The 13,514-nt window shown below is 39.8% G+C and overlaps 1 protein-coding gene across 2 annotated transcripts in view; it reads left to right on the forward strand.

The window, feature by feature from the left end:
• Positions 1-13,514, forward strand: part of NSG2 (neuronal vesicle trafficking associated 2) — a 1,037,752-nt gene that overhangs the window by 610,628 nt on the left and 413,610 nt on the right. The window lies entirely within an intron of this gene.

Consider the following 13,514-nt stretch of genomic DNA (forward strand, 5'->3'; position numbering starts at 1 on the left):
CTGGTGGTATGAATTCAGGACATGCCACAAGGGTACCTGTTTATAGTACATTTAAATAATAACTTACACCTTCTGTTTCAAGTAGAAGGATAGAGTCCTGACTACATCTCAGAAGAGCTGTGTTCCAGTAGCTACCCTGAAGCTGGAGGAGCTGGCCAGGTGGGAAGGAATAAAAAGAGGTTGACTACTCAAGTTTCCCGGAGGTGGGAGATAGTTGTGCCTCTGGGCAAATCTCCACACATTACATCTTTAGTGGAGAGAATAAATCTGTAGGGAAACATCAGCTTACATGGTGGAATAGCTTAGCCCATTTGATGCCCACCCATGAGTGCTTACAGAGGGGTGTATGGAGAAAGCAGTTAGTGCTTATGTAGAAAACCCATAATGGGTGGTGGGAGGAAAGCATAGAATGAATAAGTGTGGACTATTGCTTTATGTATTTATTGAAAGGGTGGATATCCTCACTGGAGAATTGAAGATTGGCAGGTTTAGGAGCAAAACGTGATTAAAAAAATCGAAAATTCATCTCCAGCCCTTTTATTCCATGCTTTTTGCCAAGACTAGAGATTAGATGGTTTTTGGTTGTGTAATTGCATTTCTTTGTAGATTAACCTGACTGACTGAATTTGTTTTATTGAATAGTTTTGATGGGAGAATTATTTAATGCAATTCTATGACATGTAACCTTGGAGCAGGTTATATTAGTTAAGAGGGTGCAGGGGCGAAGCCCTCTGCATAGGTAACGTGGAGGACTTATCCTCCACTTCACCCAGGGTACTACTTTAAAGTGTTGAGTGAAATATGTTCAGATATTTGGGTTGTGCTGAATAGCTCAGTGATGTACATAAAACCATATTCAGGTAGACTGTTTCTTACCTTGTAAAATCACATCTTGCTTTTTGCCTTCCATTGATTTCTGTTAGTTCAGAAAGGATTCCTTAAAATAAGACTGATTCAGTCTCATTCATGTAGGTTCACATGGCTTGGCAGTGGTGATTCTTTCTTTTTGTCAAGCTAGCTACTCTTCCATTGTGGCCCTTGCTTCTACACATGCCATCTATTAGTCAACTGCAATGCAAAATGCTGTATCCCATTCTCAAAATATTAAATATCGCAGCTTAGAGTATATAATTTTATTTCCTAACAGTGATTCCTTTTCCAACCAGCTATTAAACACTCTAAGGAAGCTAAAAACCCCACTACAAGGACGTTTTAACCTCAGAAATGGAAGAGATATTTCTCTTGAATTGCTAGAAAGGGATTTGATGCACTGAAATATCAACTTTGAAGTCTCTTAGATCTAAACCACCTGTTTGAGTCAATTGTTGTATGTTTATTCTCCAAAGTACATGCTTTTTCAGTTTCTGCTAGAGTGCCATTTTTTCCAGTGACAGAAGCAGTTCAGTCTTGTATTTGTTTTCTGAATTTCATATTAAATAAGTTTATATCCATTTCATCTAGCTCACCCAGGTGCTGTAAGTACATTTCCTGGAAAGCCATTTTTATTTAGTTGCTACAGCCTCTGGTAGAAAGATCTCAGTTACAATGAGCACATTATACATTTTTTCTATTGTTTGCACCACAGAACTATATATCTTATCTGTATATGGTAGCCCTGTACCCCTGCTTTCTCCCCTCAAATTCTCTGCTATGACCATATGCCTTGTTGCCCATAATTGCACTGTCCCATTCAGGGAGCCTTAACATATTCTCACTATTAGGTTTCCCTTAGCAGCATATGGCATCTGTGCCACACCAAGTTTGGATAAGAAACGTCTTCTTACAGAGACAACGTGATTGCATGTTATATCAAAATGCATAGCAATAAATGCTGGATTTAAAGCAGCATTATTTTGAGAGATTAGAGATGTTGGGTACTTGTTTTGGAAGAACATACAGTAGGTGCATAAGCCATGATGGAATATTTGTGGACATGGCACTCCTCTCACAGTCTCATCTTTATGCATAAGATAGACATTGACATGTATTCAGGGAAGAGCCAGCCCGATACCCAGGCTGAGCCTGCAACTGGTCAGTATTGGTCAGTGCAGTACCCTGGTAAATAAATATGAATACAATACAGTTTCAATGAGATGCTGTACACAGATCTTGCCTGACTTTGTGAAATCCAATACCTGCTTACAGCAGTGGTACAGGGACCCCCCTCAAAAAAAAAAGTGGCTGTAATAATCTTAAAACTTTTGAATGATTCCACTGAAACAACCATCACTTGAGTAGCTCTTGACTTATTGTTTTACAGCCATAGTAAATTTGTTTGACATGTACAATATTGCTTTTACTACTTTTTTTTTGCTTTTATTACTGCTTTGACCGTTTTTTGTTTCCAGTTTATAGCCAGTGACGAAATCAAAACTACACTGGATTTTTGCTCTGTTTTTCAATATACATTTTATTCATTTGTGGGTCACAGGCAGCCAGAGTCTATACCACCACTCAGTGAATGCAGAACAGACATACTAATCCTAGAGTGGATATTAGACTATTCTAGGATGCACAGAGATATAGACAGTCATACAGTGGTGACACAAACACCTATGGGCAGTTTGGAGGAATATCAGATTACCTATGCCTTGCTGTTGAGATGTGGGAGGGAGATGTGGGAGGAAGTTGGAGGATCCATTGACAAGTCATATAGACACAGGAAGGATATAGAGATTCCACATAGAAGGCATCCCATCTAAGAAAAAGAGCAAAAAAGCTTTATTGCAGTACAAAAAGAGTTAGCGCTTTCACCTATTACAGGTACTTCATCAGAGTAAACCATGCAGATAAAAAAAATCTTTAAAAAACAATCCATCCAATGAGAATCAATTATTAATTAATAATTAACTGTTAAAGGTCAGTAGTCAATTTGGATTTTGATTTTTACCACGTAAAATAAATTAAATAATCGTTGACATAGTTAATTGAGAAGATTTTGAATGGATTCTGACTCTGTGCTGCCGTGTTTCCGCTCCGCTGTTCTTGTTTTATCCTTGTTTTTACTTTTTTGTGCTGAGGAGCGGTTCACTCTACAGTTTCATATATAATCCATACATAAGTGTATGCAGTTTGGACTGTATACCATGTCTCATGTATTTTAGTTTTGATACTAAATGTGTAATTTACCTAGAAACCTGCATCTCCTGTCCAGACTTTTATGTAGGTAAGACGATCGGGAGACTAAGAGACAGGATTAATGATCATGCTTATAATTTTAGAAGAAAATTACCAGTGCCTTTGCAAGGCACTCAATGATATGTCTGGAGTTCAATAAGTTTATATTTTCTATCATTCACAAGGTAGTGCATAACGAAAAGGGAGGTCACCCAGACTTTCTATTAGAATTTAAGGAATAAGTCTGGCAGTTAAGATTAAGTGCTGAAATCCACCCTCCCCCAGTGTAAATAATCATGTATTCATTCATTTCTCTGTGCTTGAAAGCAGGCCTAAAATGGTTTAAGGTTTTCAAAAAGTCTTAAATATCCTTATATTTATCAAATATATACATATACTTTTGTTTATTTAATTCAATTGTATTTGAATCTTTTTTAACTATAAAAACTCATATTTAGTCTTGACCTTTAACTGTTAATTACTAATTAGTAATTGATTCTTATTGGATGGTTTATAATTTAAAAATTTCATTTTTTATGTGTGTGGTTTACTCTGATGAAGTACCCACATTCACAGGACAATGCTAACTGTGGTATCACATTCACGTGCAAAACAGGAAGTAAAAAAATGATCTATAGGGCAAAAGCTGCCTAATATCTCAATGCAGAGTATGTTTGTGGGGAAAGGTTGAGTTGAAATTTTGAAAATTAATCAGTTTGTGTCACACATGTTCAGTTGCAAAATAAGTCACAGGTAACAAAAGTTAAACCCTTCAACTCCAACAATTTGTGTCCCCTCTATATAATACCAATTCTTTTTGAAAAACTAATATGTAACCAGTTAACAGATTATATCAACTCTTGCGTTATTCTCTCTTGACACCAGCATGATTTTTGATTAGGGTGAAACACTACAGCTACAACTTTTACTCTTACTGATGACATGCCACAATCATGAACAGATGACTTCTAACAGGCTCACAATACATTGACCTCACAAATGCTTTTGATTTAGTGGACGACTCTAGCTTAATAAAGGTCCTGCTATATCAGCAGTGAAGCTATACAGTGGTTCAAACACTTTCTAAACAGCTGGAACTTCAAAGGAAACATAGGATCTGCTCTATACCCCTACAGATCAGCTGATAAAGGGAGTCCCTTGGGGTTCTTTACTCCATCTTTATTGTTCCCTTTCTTCATAATCAAATAATGATTTTGCCCTCTTGCCCAGCATTCTTTATGTGGCTTACATGGTCATACACAGATCGATCCTATCATGGACGGCCATCAAAAAAGACTCAGACCTTTGACTCTGTTCAAACTAGCTGCAAGAAAACAGAACTAGCTGCAAGAAAACAGCATAATTCTAAACAATCCTCTCTAAAAAAAAAAGAAAACATACTGTTTACGACATTAGTTAGCTATATTACACAAGAACCAAGACCCTATTAGGTATTCTGACTTTATAGGTACTTGGTGATCTTGGATAATTTTAGCCTTGACTGCCAATACCATACCCAGATTACTAAACCCAAAATAAACAAACAGTTTTCCCGAGTGTAAAAAGACCTCTTCTGAGAAGGAGAAACAACTGCAAGTAGAGTTGTCCTTCCACAGTTAGTATATGGATTACCTCTGATTGTTCTGCACCAAAACAAGCAAAAAAAAGGAGTCTAACCAATCATCAAACTAACTCCAATAACATATACTAATTTATAACCTGAGTACGCTCTGGGGGAGCAACACTGCTCAAGTCTATTTAAGGTTAAATCCCCCCCCCCCCGAGTCATATTCCAATCTGCTAACATCTCAAAATAAGTTGCCTTCTACTGAACACTTGTTCTCAGTTCTACACCCTAAAATATGGGGGTTGTTTCCTCTTCAAGCAAAGTTTTGTCTACAACTAAAAAAAAAACAAAAAAAGAAAGCTGCCTACTAAGGAATCCCTATGCAAATGCTTTCTCAGCAAGGGTATCATCTGAAGCAAAACTTAAATGAAAGCATTTATACTCACTTCCACTGTCTGGCCCAAATAACAGTAACACAGCTGTCTTCAATCCTTTTTTGTCATTGTTTATTGCTTTCCCCTCCAATCTCATTCCTTTCTCTTCCTTCTACTTTTTCTTCTACTAGAGTTTGACTTTTAACACCTGTCTTTTTTCGCCTTTCCTCACACTGCTCCGCATTCTTTGCTATAAATCCCTCCCATTCTCTTCTCTCTTTCCCTCCTTCCTAACTGTTCTGCATTCTTGAACCTAACAAAAACAATTATTACTTTACATATTATTTGAAAAGCAATCTTGTATTTAAGCATGTTGGTGACTGATGTATGTATTCTGTAAATAATGTGCATTTAATCATTTTTTTGTAACGACTCTGCTAAAGTCTACATAACGTCTACATAAAGTGTAACATACTGACTTATCAAAAATAAGTTGATTTTTGTAAACATCTACTGTTTGTGTATTACCAGTTGTTTACTTTAATCCTGTAAGTCTATGCTGAACCTGATCAATGTTTTACCCAGTTAAGAAACAAACAGAAGCAAACAAATTAATTCATTAATTAAAACAAGCTTCCATACTGCAGACACAGCCCTTATACAGTGTATGGCTTTCTGCTGGATGTATACCTTTAGGTTCTCATCTCAATTTGGGACACAGGAGAAACAAATCAGTAAAGAAACAATTCATATTACACAATAAAAATAGTATCATGCAGGGCATTAGCTGCTACTTTGTAGACTATAGTTTTGGATAAACTACCCACTTTGTATGTCCCTCTTCCTGTTATTTTATAATAATGTCATCTTTAGTTTAACTGGTTAACAACGGGCTTTGCCAGTATCAGTGTGACTTCTGGATTAGGAAAGGCTCTTGCAGATGAATTCATTGATTCTGATGTTACTGCTTGTTTGCTTTAATATGTATGGCATTTCCAATGAAAGGTGCACAGATTAGAAACAGAAATGCATTCCTCTTCGCAAGTTTAGTTTAAGTGCATAAACCTAATCACTTTACAGAAGAAAGGAGTGATGGATGGAGCAATATAAAACTGAGAATTAGATAAAATGTATTTAAAGTATGGCGCAGTGGTGCAGCGGTAGCATTGTTGCCTCACAGCAAGAGGTTCTCTGGTTCGATTCTCAGCTGGGGTGCCTTCTGTGTGTGTGTGGGTTTCCTCCCACGTTATAAAGACATGCATCTGAAGCATTTCTCCCTGGGCCTCCACTGAAAATTGTCTCATTCCAAGTTGGACTTTCCCGGTTAACAAATGTTAAATAAATAAAATAAAGTATGCAATGTTGCCTTGTTTAATGGGTTCATAGGTGTGTACTAAGCCAGTGGCCCTGGAGCCTTTACAAGCCTAGCCCATAGGATTACCCTGGCATTGTGCCACCTGACCTTATTTCCCAGTGCCTCTGTCAAGTAGTACCACTGGTGTGATCCCCAGGGTTAATTTTCTATTTCCCATCCACTCATCAAGATTTTTCTTGAAGAGGGACAGTGAGGTGCTCTGTTTGACATGTATGGGAAGTCTATTCCATAGCATGGGCAGTCTCTGGGTTATGAACCTGTCCCTCCAGCATGTTCTGTTGATTGTGCTAATGAGGCTGAGGTCTCTGGAGCGTGTGGTGCAGAGGGATTGGAATTTCTTTAGATGTAGCATTTCTAATAGAGCTGGGTCATACATGGCTTTGTAAGTCAAGCAGAGATTGTCTCTAAGTAGGCGATATGAGACAGAGAATTGTTGGAGTTTTTTGAGTCTGTCCATATAGGACAAGTGTTTAAGGCCTAGAATCTTCTTTGTGAGGTACTTTTGCGGCATATTTGTGGCAGGGAAGTAAATAGTGTAGGAAGAAATAGCCAGGGAATTGTTATGGCTAGGCTTGTATAGGCCCTAGGGCCGATAGCCTAGTACCAGCCTATGAACCTATATTCAGTTGTTGCAGGTGTCTAGTGAGGTACATGCCAAATGGGGATTGTACTCGATGATTGGCCTAATGAGGGAAGAGTAGAGGGCAACAATGTACTGTTTCTTCCTGGATGCAAAACCCATAGTAATGAGATGTGCCACATAGAAGGACTTTCTGACCACAGTGGCAATGTGGTGGTCAAAAGGGAGGTTGCTGTCAACCTGTGTTCCCAGATCTCTTATAACACCTTCTGTGTTCAGTGGACTACCATCAATGTGGTAATTCATGGGAACTGGATTTTTCCCAAAGGGGATGACGACACATTTTTTGGCATTGAGCTTAAGGCCATGGTTCTGACATCAGTCGTTGGTCTCAGTGTGGCCTTTCTGTAGGATGTCAACATCACTTGGGGAGTTAATAATAGCTCCCAACTTGCAATTGTCTGTGAACTTTGTCAGCCAGAGTCCCTTCATGTTGTCCTGGACTTCAGAGAAGTAGATACCAAACAGGAGAGGACCCAGGACCGAACCCTGTGGGACTCCACTCGTGACTGGTTGGCAGTCTAACTTGGAGTCAGCTACTTCCACATTGTGGGTTCTATCTGTGAAGCAGTTTGCAGCCCACCTAGTGATATAGGGGTTGATACCTAGCTTAGTGAGGTTTTCTATTATTCCTGAGTGGGGAATGTTATCAAAGGCCTAGGCCAGATCAAGGTAGGCTGTATGAACCACCTTGACTTCATCCACAGCTCTGGTGACTGACTCAAAGAAGTCGACCAGGTTGAGCAGGCATGATATACCCTTCACAAAACCAAACTGTGTGGGATCCAGAGTTTGGAGATTCCTTTTATCCTTGCTTATTAGGTCCATGATGATGCGTTCCATAGCTTTGAATATCAGACTTATCAGGCTAATGGGGCGATAGTTCCCAGGGTCTGTAATCACTCCTCCTTTGTGGAGAGGGATGACTGTAGCAGTGCGCCATTCGGTAGGGACAAAGCCTGAGGTGAGGCTGTGATTGAACAGGGAACGCAGGTGAGGTACTAGTTCACTCTGTAGTTCATGTAGAACACAGCCAGGGATATTATCAGGTCCCACAGAAGATGTATTCTTGGCCTTGGACAGTGCTGTTTTAACCTGTGCAGCAGTAGTACTGGGTGCCTGGCAATCTACTGGTATTGTGATTGGTCCTTTGGGGGGAGAGAGGGGTAAAGTTGGCACTGAATCTGTCAGCCAGTATATTGGCATTGTCTGTGGCTCGGTATAGGAGGTACCATTGTGCAGTAGCTCAGAGCAAATCTGGGTATTGCCATGGAGATTCTTTACATAACTATAGAAGGCCTTGTGGTTGTCTTTACTATCTGCTGCAATTCTGTTTTCATAGCTACCTTTAGAGGATTTTATGAGGGATCTCAACTTTTTCTTGAGGCTGATAAGGGAATTTTTCCAGTCTTGGGACTTCACCTTATTCCACATCAGTTTTCTCCTTCTGTTGTAGAGATTGTTTATGGCAAAAGACCACCAGATTGGCATCCTTTTTCTGGAGGAGAGCATCTTGGTTTTATTGGGTATGGCGAGATCCATGCATTTGTGTACGTGTTAGTATAGTGCATTGGTGTATGATTCGGCGGTCGTGCAACCATTCTCCATTTGCATGGGTACCGTGAAGTTAGCCACTTCTGTTTTTAGGAGCCCAAAGTTAGTTTTGGAGAAGTTTTTCATGGTGGTTACCTTTGCGGGTGGTGGTGGGGTGGGAGGGATGTGGATTTCCAAGTTAGTTTGTTGTCAGATCTAACCAGGGAGGTGTTGACTATTGGTGTAGAGCAACAATCGCCCATGTTAGTAATGACCAGGTCAAAGATGTTGCTACCTCCAGTGGGGGTACAAACGAGCTGGTCCAGGGTATTGGAATTATGAATTCCAGGAAACATTTGGCAAGTGTATTGGTACATGAGTAGTTTTCCCAGTTAATGGAGGGTTAGTTGAAGTTGCCCAGTATGAGAGTGTTAGGTTGGACCCTAATATTCTCCAGGGTGCCTAGGAATGTGGAGTGTGAGTCTTCGGACATGGTTGAGGACCTATAGCAGGCTATGACCTGAATCGCTGTCTTACCCAGTGTTACCTGCACCTGAAGTACCTCTGATGTGTTATGTTGGGCTACCAGTCTGGAGGTGTGTGCATTCTTTATGAATATGGAAACACCACTGCCTTTGGAGCTTCGGTCCAAGTTCTGGGGCTGAAAGGTGTGGAATGAGTTATAGCATGGTAGTGCAGGGGTGCTTTCTGCTGCTTTGAACCAGGTCTCTGTTACAACACAGATGTCGTTGTTCTCCATTTTAAGGTGTGCTTCCAGTGAGTGCATTTTTAGATTTAGACTTCTAGCATTGAGCAGCATGACTCTCAGATTGCATTTGTTGTAGCTGTTATGGTAGTAGTTTGTACTTTGGAACACCACCTAAAAAATGCAGTATAGAGGTGGCAAGAGCCTTGGCCAGTATCTGGAAGCCCAGAGGTGACAGATGCAGGCCATCTCTGGCAGAGCATTGAGGTCTGTCAATCATGTCATCCCTGGCAGAAAGATATTGGATTCCCTCAGAATGACACCAGAAACTTAGCCAATTGTTGAAATCAATCATTTTCTGCTTGTACTGTGGTATCATTCTGGGTGATGGTAGGATGCTGCTCAGGGCTAGGGCCATATCCACCTGGGCTACATAATCCATGAGCTCTTCAATATCTCTTTTCATGTAGTCCAGGGGATGTAAGTCTCAGGTCATTCACACCCACATGTACAATGACAGAGTCATATTTTTATTTGTTGTTGAGGGACCTGAGTGCGTGCGTTATGTGGTGGATCCTGGTGCCTGACAGGCAGCTGACTTTTACTTTCCTCTTATTCAACCTAGTGAGTGGGACATCAGTGTGCATCACTATTGAATAACCTGTGATTAGTGTGTTGGGCATGCTGTTTTGCCTAAGGGGCTTTGGTTGAGTGGCACACTGTTTAGGAGAGTTATGTGTCTTGTGATTAGTGTTGTGGTGGTTGAGTGCGTTTCTGTCTTTGAGGTCTCTGCTGTTTGGGTAGATTTTTATTGAGAGCCTCCATGAAGGTGGGTGTGTGGTTTGTGTTTTTATGTGAAGGCAGTGCTGGTTTGTGTTCTGGAGGGCTATGTGTTCCCTGTGGTGTGGTGCAGGTGTTGACCTTCTCCTCTTAACTGGCTATTCCAGTCTTGACTGGAGAGTGCATGGCTTCCAATTTGGATATATAAGTGCATCTCTCGCAAGTCTGAGTGTTGGGAGGTAAGAGGAGAGGGTTGTCAGTGTACATGAGGCAGGTGCTACATTGCCTCAGGATGCCCAAGTTCACTAGGTTAATAGGAGAAAGTGCAGGAAACTGACCTTTAGACATGCCTGGAGGGGTGGGCATTAATAATAAGTACTGAAGCTGTTTCCTTGTAGAAAGTTTAGTGGTAGTAGCACCTTTGTGTGCTGCAATGATTGCTACAAGAAGCCTGGTTAAGTGCTAGACTAATAAGCTAGTAAAAGTGCAGGAGAGGAGAGAAATAGCAGATCTAAGGGAAAATCAAAGAGCAGACTTTGGCACCGCTCAGAAGCTTACCGACAGTCCTGGATACAGCAAATCTGTATCTGGACTAGACTAGTTACAGGAAAGGTGGGAAACATGCACAAATGTGAGTTTTTAAACTGGAAAGTTGAAAGAGATGGAAAAACTGCCCAAACGGCCAATAAACTACAATTTCTGGGCCAGAAACCACTCTTCTTGTGGTAAATAGGCTACCTAGTGCTTACCACTCCCACTGACAAGCTAGAAGGCTTCCCTCCAACACAGAAAGGCTTGGGGGAGTCAGAAGCTTACAAACAGTCCTGGATAGAGCAAATCTGTTTATGGACTAGACTAGTTACAGGAAAGGCTGGAAACAAGCGCAAATGTGGGCTTTTAAACCACAAAGTTGAAAGAGATGGAAAAAACTGCCCAAACGGCCAATAAACTACATTTTCTAGGTCAGAAACCACTCCTCTTGTGGTAGATAGGCTACCTAGTGCTTACCACTCCCACTGATAAGCTAGAAGACTATCCTCCAACACAAAAAGGCTTAAGGGGCTCAGAAGCTTACAAACAGTCCCAGATACAGAAAATTTGTATCTGGTTTAGACTGGATACAGGAAAGGCAGGAAACAAGCTTAGAATTTGTTTTAACCATATAAGTATATTATCATGGAAACACTCCATATAATTGAATGTTCATAATCTTGAACATGTTTAACACCAGCAGAAGTGATCAAAACTGATTTGATTGCTTCTGTCAGTGTTACATCCATGCAAAATTGTGCATATTGGGGTCTTGGAATTTGCCCTCTCCCCACTGTAGAGTGATCTCGGAGTTGGTATATATAATTAGCAGGGGATGTGGGTACAGGGGGGCTTTCCCCCTTCAAAAAGCATAAGTGGATTTGTTTTTTCAGTGTTTTGGCTTTCAATCTTTCAGGATCAGTCTTCAGCCATTCGAGATTTATGTACTTTAATATTTAGAAATACATCCATTTTTATATGGTGTGGTACAGTACAGATTAGGCAAAGTCAATCTCTAAGTTATAAAACCAATAAAACATTAGACTTGCATTATCAAAAACATTCAGGTACTCATTTCAGTGGTATCAAAATTAGTCTATTGCTAATTTAATGAAGAAATACTTCTAAACTTTGAGATGAACCCATCGTGTGAGTCCAGGCATTCACAAATCATAGGTTCCATGGGGGGAGTCTACTTTTTTACCTTAAAATATGTGTAGTAGCAAAACTCTGCTTATGTGCTTCAGCATGAATCTTGTTATCTCAAGTACATAAAAGCTATACTGGAGGAGAACATGAATAATATGTAAACACACATATTTTTTTTGTTGCAGTTGGTAAGTCCCCTGAACTCCATCATGTCAGTAGATTTAGTCCCTCACATTCCTTTATATATTCTTACTCTGATGTCAGTCCAACATGGAGCAAGAGTGGTGATGATTAGTAAACCATATAAAAATGATCATTATACAGCACAAGCAAAATACTTTCCCTACCTTTAATTTTAATATTGATAGTTTGAAGGTTAGCATAATGGTTAAGGTGTTTACCTTACAAACACAAGGTACAGAGTTTGATTCTCACCTTTGAAAGAAGAATTTGGTAGATTTAAAATGGCTCAAAAGGGCAGATAGCATAGTACTTACCTGTGATGGGATGGGTAGATATAAGTTTGGTATGGAGATACAGACCAGTTTCGGCAAAACCTTTGCCTTCTTCAGTGTAAAATTTTACTACAGTAAAAGATTAAAATATCACACTCTGTATTGGGTCTATATTAGATCTTCGAACGCTGAAACGTTGACACCTAAACATTGAAGTCAGCTAAACGCAACAAGCAAATTAAGCAAATTTTTTCCCTGGGAAAAAAATTTGCTTGGCTGTCATCAGTGATTTGCCCTTTTCCCCCAATATAGAGCAATCTCGGAGTTGGTATATTTAGTTAGTGGGGTGTGGAGGATGAAGCCCCCCACTTGATTAGGGTTTTAGAGTTTTTTTTTTCTTTGTTGGCCTGGCAAATTTTTTCCCTGGGAAAAAAATTTGCGTAATTGGCCTGTCGCGTTTATTAGACTTCGATGTTTAGGTGTCGATGTTTCAGTGTTCAACAACATAAGCATTTGAATATCTGTTATAGACCCACCGTATTACTGTGCTGGTCGTTTTATGTTTTGCAATATTTGGACTTTTGGACCTTGCACTTTGCCATACCTACATGACTTCTTGTCGTTGGAATTGTTTGTACACACTGTTGGCATTTATCAGCACTGTATAAGAAGCTTTACTTTCACTATGGTGAACTTTGCAGCCTCTTTTGGATTTTTTTGTTAAAATATGTTCTGTTTTGGTGCCAGTTTTGCCTACGATGCTCTTGTGATGTAATGTTTTTATGTGAAACCTTAATCAAATGCCAACAGGAGACTTTATGCTATGCTCCCAGAAATTACACGGAAGAAAGCAAAGGTTTTGCTGAAACCAGTCTGTATCTTTCTACAGTAAAGCATCATATGCTAATTTAGTGTGCTGGTCGTTTAGTGTTTTGCAATATCGCTTTTGGGCCTTGCACTTTTCCATACTTGTGTGGCTTCTTGGTGTTGGAATAGATATACGTTTAAACCAAGGCTGTCATCAGAGCTGGATCATGACCAAATAGGCTCTTGGTTGTCTCTCCACAGTTACAAGAAAAATCTGCTCAAACATGTCAGTGGATTTCTTTTTTATTTTTACAGTAATCACAATTTTGTATTTAAAACTTTTATTTCATATTCTACAGCAAAAACACTGAGAAGACATTTGCTAAACCAAACTGACTCACATTGAAAATAGACTTAGCATAAGCAAGAGTAAACGTCTTTTCTCATGAAACTCACATTTATTGAAAATGTACTTGACAG

The sequence above is a fragment of the Protopterus annectens genome, chromosome 4.part0 (genome assembly GCF_019279795.1).
Source record: "Protopterus annectens isolate FY-2018-M chromosome 4.part0, PAN1.0, whole genome shotgun sequence".
Lineage (NCBI taxonomy): Eukaryota > Metazoa > Chordata > Ceratodontiformes > Protopteridae > Protopterus > Protopterus annectens.